Here is a 6,654-nt window from a genome sequence, read left to right as displayed (position 1 = left end):
TGCAATATTCTCAGTTGTATAACAGGTCAGTATTACCTCTTCACATAGTAGAGATTGCTTAGTGTGTGCTTGTCTACAGAATGGGTTGTGTGTAATAAACTTCTAGGAGATTTGAAAACAATACCTTGTGTCTGTTTACCTGTGCTTTTGCAAACACCTGGGTGAGTGCATTTGTTTTTTGTTGCTGTTTTGTTGAAATGTTAGCTCTTTGTTTTAAATGTGGCTATGAAGTTCGGCACGTCTCACACGTTTTTGTTTAAAGATTGCCTGAAGCTGAGCAGGTTGGTTATTCATACTTGTAGAGATTCTTAAAGATGTCCAGTGAGAACAAATAATTTGTTTCACATTTCATACGACTGCGGTAAAAAGAAAAACTACAGGCAGCTATGGCACTATGGTAGAGAGACTCATAAGACGAGATATAGAAGAAGCTATAGCAAACCATACAGAGAGCAACAGGCAACTAAAGAAATCATAAAAAAGCCATAGGCAGCTATAGCACGGTGTCTAAAATGATTCATAGAACCAGCCATAGAGATCTCGATAGCAGACCATACAAGATGCTATAGGCGGCTAAAGAAACCAGAGGAAATGCTATAAGCAGCTGTAGCACGATGGGTATAGAGAACCATAGGACGAGCTATAGAATGAGCTATCGCGGACCATACAAAGAGCAGTAGGCGGCTAAAGAAATCATAGGTAAAGCCATAGGCAGCTGTAGCACGGTGTCTAAAACGATCCATAACGTAAGCCATAGAGATCTCTATAGAAGACCTTACAAGAAGCTATAGACGGCCAAAGGAACCAAAAGAAAAGCCATAAGCGGCTATAGCATCCTTTCTAAAGAAACCCATAGATTAAACCATACAAAATTCGATAGCCAAATTTCCATTGAAAAATCTATAGACAACCATAGGGGAGACCATAGGAAAAGCTATAGGCAGCCATAAAAGCGGCTATAGCTAATTGGGCCAATTTTCTATAGCCGGCCATACAAAGGATTTTCTATAGCCGACCACAGACAATTTTTGTATGGGAGAAGAAGCGGCCACATGGCCAACGTCAACCACAGCCACGGGCTGAGGTTGGAAAGGAAGAAAACGCGTGATGAGCTCCAGGAATTGTTAGAGTTCAGCTATTCTCATTACCGCAGCTGTTGGACACGAGCTACCACCAGAGTGTCAGCCGAGCCATTGATGTTACGTGCCATAGTCGAGTGCTCACGCAGTTCACGTGTCTAATATCTACTGCGTGATGCACGTTTAAAGGTACGTTTATACTCCAACGTAACGTCGACAGGCGTGGCGTAGCGCAGCGCGCACAGATACTGATTGGTCGAAGATATCGAGTTTCTTGTTGCCGGTCACCGAAAGGCGCGCGTTCTTCGCTACGCGGCGTTCATTGCGCCCAACGTCGGAGTATAAACAGCCCTTTAAAGGGGTACGGAAACCAAATTCTGGAGCTCATTTCTTTGTTTCAACACGACGCAGGTAGCAGCACAACCACAGAAACATAAATATTGCGCTAGAAAACGCAAGAAAACATATTTTAAAGTAAATTAAACGATAATCAAAAACCACCTGGTAGTTGGTTATGAAGCTTCAATGGAATGTCGTGACGACAACATGCCTCTGAAAGCAGCGCCGCAGCGGTATGTCCGCTAACTGTATAGATTGCCTAGGCCTGAACGCAATACCGAGGCGTCTTGGTGGAAAGAGCCAAAACGAAGTGAGCCACCTTGGTTTCAGCTCTCGCGCGACGTGCAAACGCGTGCTTCGGTTGTTCTCAGGTTTGGTGCGCGTGCTGGCCCCGCGATATCTACAGCCCTTGGGTACTTCAACAAAGCGAGATTGTAACGCGTTGACGCCTCCAAGTGGCAAAACTCGTCACTACGGTACGCTTGGTCGTCCGAGGCATGATGACGTCAAGACGTCTGCCGGATCTCCCGAGATGCATCGCGCTCCTCCATGGCTGATTTTGAAGCGCTCGCCAAAATCGCGGCATTTAGAGCATAAAATATAGCCATCTGCTCAAAATACGACCGTGCGATTATTCATTACAGGCTTAGCTGATCATATTGAACTCATTTCTTGATGTTTTCTCTATATTTCAAGTTTCGATTCCGTATCCCTTTAAACCCCAGGCTAGCGTTTGTACTGCACTGGCTGAATTTCTCATCTACAGCTGGGAGACTCGTCGCCCCTTCAGGCAGATCAAGTTCTAGGCTGTATAAACATACACACAACCAAATTTTCATGAGCGGCGCTTGACTGTCGGAAGGCGGGTGGTTTCAATCCCACAATTACGTGATCAACCTTTGCTAAAGCAAGACTGAAAGAAACAGTCACCTTTTATTCTCACAAATGCACCGCGATCAAGAAGCTTCTGACTTCTCAAGACCAGGACCTGTAAGCCTCTGCAAAGTCATGAACATTTCAATCCGATATTGTTTCATCACACCTTTAACATTTCGCCGTTACGCCAACGACCATCCTCGAGCTCGTCGCCCGAGCTCTACCCCGTGCTGCCATCGTCTTCCAACTTTCGGCCTCCGCGGGCCCATGTCCGTCCCCCTCCTGGCTGTGATCCGAACAAAATACACGAGTTTTTCCGCTTCAAATTCCGTCTCCCTATTTTATTCGTAAGAGTAAGTTACATTATATTTAATATATAGTATTTTTAATGCGTTCAAATTAGTGCCCTGCTTCGTTTGGGATGTGCTCAACTCAACGACTGCCCTTGCTGGCGGGAGTTGGATCTTTACATACAGGGTGCGGCCGTAAAAACTTTCACATTTGCACGCCTAGCAAAAATCGAATGTCAAAAATACATACCTGAAATTGGGCACACGAACGTCGTTTATTCCAAAGTTTTTTGCCTATTTTTTTCAGACGTCAACTCTGGAGTAGCGAATTATTAGAAAGATAACAAATATGGGAGACGTGCATTTCCTATGGCATACCCGCCCGTTCGTCGTCTGCTATCTGGTTTACGACGCCGCTCCCAGGCGGCGCACTGAACGCAAAAACGCGGGAAACGCCACACGAAAGGCTGGTGTCGGGCGAGATAATCGCGATAAAAAGTGATTTGGACGAGATATATGAACGATTGTTGAAATTAACTGTTTCAAGTCAAGTTCTGACAGATTGTCATGCAAGCAAGAAGACACCATGATACGACAAGATCCTTTATTTACTGCTGCTCGTCTTGTTGACAGTTGCGGGTCGCTCTCGAAGACAGCAAGCACCACTTCAATGAGCTCCTCATTTTTCAGCAGGCTCTCACGTTCACTGACTGGATTCTTCTTTTAAAGTCTTCTCCACTCACAAAACGATCCGCCCAACTCAAAACAGTCGGGCGTGAAGGCGGGCGTTTATGAAATGCAGTGCGAAATTTTCGTTGTGCTGTGGCCACCGAGTTTCGCTCTACGTACCACTTGACTGCCTGGGCACACTCACTTGCCGAGTATTGCGGTATCGCAGGGCGGCGCGGAAAATATTTTGATAATAACTGCAGAAGATAGTGCAACAAAAACAATAAATAGGAACAATCAAGATGCCTCCGCAGCGGCACTCTTGATTCCAAAGTTGAGCGTTCACCGGGAACGGACCCGTCAACAGATAAGCAGACGACAAAGGAAGACACAGGTTCGTCTGCTTTAGAACATATTTTTATTAAACGAGGGCGTCCGCAAGTTTCTAAATTTGAAGTAAAAGGGCATAATCGTTCACATATTTCGGTAAAATTACTTTTTATTGCGATTATCTCGCCCGACACCAGCCTTTCGTGCTGCGTTTCCCGCGTTTTTGCGTTCAGTGCGCCATCTGGGAGCGGCGTCAGGCGGCGTCGCGAATTAGCAGACAGCGAACGGGAGGGTTTAGGCCATAGGAAATGCACGTCTGCCATTTTTGTTATCTTTCTAATAATTCGCTACTACAGAGTTGACGTCTGAAAAAAAAAAGGCAAAACACTTTGGAATAAACGACGTTCGTGTGCCCAATTTCAGGTATGTACGTTTGAAATTCGTTTTTTGCTAGGCGTGCCAAATGTGAAAGTTTTTACGGCCGCACCCTGTAAGCACAGCCCCCTGGCGGCGGCCCCTACTCATTTCCACGGGAAATTGTGTGGTGGAGTCGACAGGGGCCGTCGGCTGGATTGTCGTTGGTTGGGATCCAGAGGAGCCATGACTGTTTATTGGTCAAAAATACAACAGAAACAAACGCTTCCTTAATGGAAAAAAGTACGTCCGTGTCCTTTAGTTAGGGCGTGCACAACGGCCTGGTTGTCACAATGCACAAGGGTTCTTGGCGGTAACACGAGGATGGCCCGGAGCACGGCCCAAAACTCCCGTCGGAAGATGGTCGTGGGCGTCTGGGTCAAAATGGCAAGGCCGCCCTCCGTAATGCAGACACAAAGTCCGGTCGAGCTTGCGTCCGCGAACCCGTCGTGGAGCAGAGGGGTGATGGAGAAGGGCATAGTCGAGGGAAGGAGTGTCAGCAAAAAAGAAAAACGCTGGATCCCAGCCTGAGGGGTTGGATTCCGTTCGCGGCCGCAACATGGAGCGGTTGGAGCACATGAAGATGGGCTTCGTAGAGCAAAAAGAGAAAGGTCCAGAGACCTGCTATTTTTTGGTAAACCTTAATGGTCTGGGGTGCCTTAAGGGCGTCGAGAGTGAGAAGCAGGTCCTGGTGACGGACAGGGGTATGCGCCATGCCCGAGCGTTGTCCGTCTAAAAGAAACCTCCCCATAAACTGAAAGCCGTTTACAACTTCCTGTAACGTCGAATTAGAGCGCAGCTCTTGAGGAGGAGGAGGAGGAAAGGTTACTGAGGGGAAGGTATACCCCTTCTCCGTCCTCCTCACCTCGTCATCCTGTCGACTATTCCTCGCTTTGAGCGGCGTCGCCGTCACACCAGTGACGTCACTAATGACGTCGATGACGATGACGTCATCGTGATGACGTCATCGTCACGTGACCTCACGGGGGTCCCGTAACCCCTTCGAGATCACGTGACGATGACGTCATCACGATGACATCATCGTCATAATCACTGATGACGTCATTGGTGACGTCATCAGTCACTGATGACGTCATCAGTGGCAATGACGATGACGATGCGGATGCCGATGACGTCATCAGTGACGATGACGATGCGGATGCTGATGACGTCATCAGTGGCGATGACGATGCGGATGCCGATGACAACATCAGTGATGTCACTGATGACGTCATCAGTGGCGACTGCGATGCGGATGCCGATGACGTCAATAGTGGCAATGACGATGACGATGCCGATGGCGTCACTGATAACGTCATCAGTGACGTAACCAGTGACGTCACGCGTGTCATAATGCACCACGTGGTTACGCCGACGGCGACGCCGCTCAAGCCGGAAACGGGCGCCTAAGAGCTGCGCTCTAAAACTTAATAGTAGGGGTGGGTGTAAATTGTGAGTCCGACAGGTTGATCTTAAACCCGCAGCGAGTTAAGTTTTGCACAAACCGGTCGGTTTGTGTCTGGAGGAAAAGAGGAATAAGGGTGGCGATGTGGGTTAGTGGGTTCATACTGACAAAAAGGCAAACAGCGCACAGTAATCGGGGATGAAAGGAAGTGCAAACAGGACAAGCGCTGACTCTCAACTAAAATTTAAACACATGAAAACTAAACAAAGAAAACAGCAACTCCGCCCATGACACATGATACATTCACCACGTGTCCTAAAAAACAATCTCTTTGCCCCTCAGGCCCAGTGACGTTTGGCTTACGCAGTTCGCGCCTGCTTTGATAATAGACCGATCTCACCAGCTAGTTCGAGTACGCCACCGCTGCCGCCATGCATCGTGGAGCTGTAGTCTTTCTGCACGCGCGACAACCCCGCTGGAGGTCTGCAGGAGCAGGGCACGAGGCGGCATGAGCTGTCTCGTGAACTGGCGCCTGCATCCTATGAACTACAGTTATGGCGGCGTCACGCATGCGTAGAACGCTTAGTGAGATCGGTCTATTGCATGCCCCTCTAAACTTTCTCTATTCACTCTGTCCCTTCCATTGCCATTGATACCAGTCTTACTGAAGGTAGGTTCGCACCCTCATCCAGGACAATGCAATGGCAAATGCCCCTCTACAAAGAGATCGTTTTCTTTTGGACACGTGGTGAATGTATCATGTGACGTGGGCGGAGTTACTGCGTTCTTTGTTTTGTTTTCTTGTGATTAAATATCAGTTGAGAGTCAGCGCTTGTCTTGTTTGCACTTCCTTTGGTCCCCGTTTACTGTGCGCTGTTTACCTTTCGTGAGGAAAAGAGGGGCTGGGTGGGCAAAAAAGGAGGTTGCCTAAATGAGCCCATACCAGAAGCCGCGCGCGCGTCCTTCTCGTGCCATAGCGGTAGCCAAGCTCAGCATAAAAAAGTGGGCGGGGTGTATGCCGAAGGGGAGGTCGGTGTAGTGATAGTAGATGCCGTCCAGGCGAAAAAGCCGTTAGGCGACGAGTTTGGGGACTGCGTCCAAAATGGTAGAAGGCGTCTTTGAGGTCTACCTTAGTGAAGAAGGGGCGCGACGGCAAGGGGCTAGATACGCTGACCTTGGACTGGTTCGGGGCAGGCATATATAAAGTTCCCCGGAGGTTGCGGCGCGAAGCCACCCCCTCCCTTCCTCGGAG

Source organism: Ixodes scapularis, unplaced genomic scaffold, assembly GCF_016920785.2.
Source record: "Ixodes scapularis isolate PalLabHiFi unplaced genomic scaffold, ASM1692078v2 PGA_scaffold3__209_contigs__length_174095766, whole genome shotgun sequence".
Lineage (NCBI taxonomy): Eukaryota > Metazoa > Arthropoda > Arachnida > Ixodida > Ixodidae > Ixodes > Ixodes scapularis.
This window is presented reverse-complemented; position numbering follows the sequence as displayed.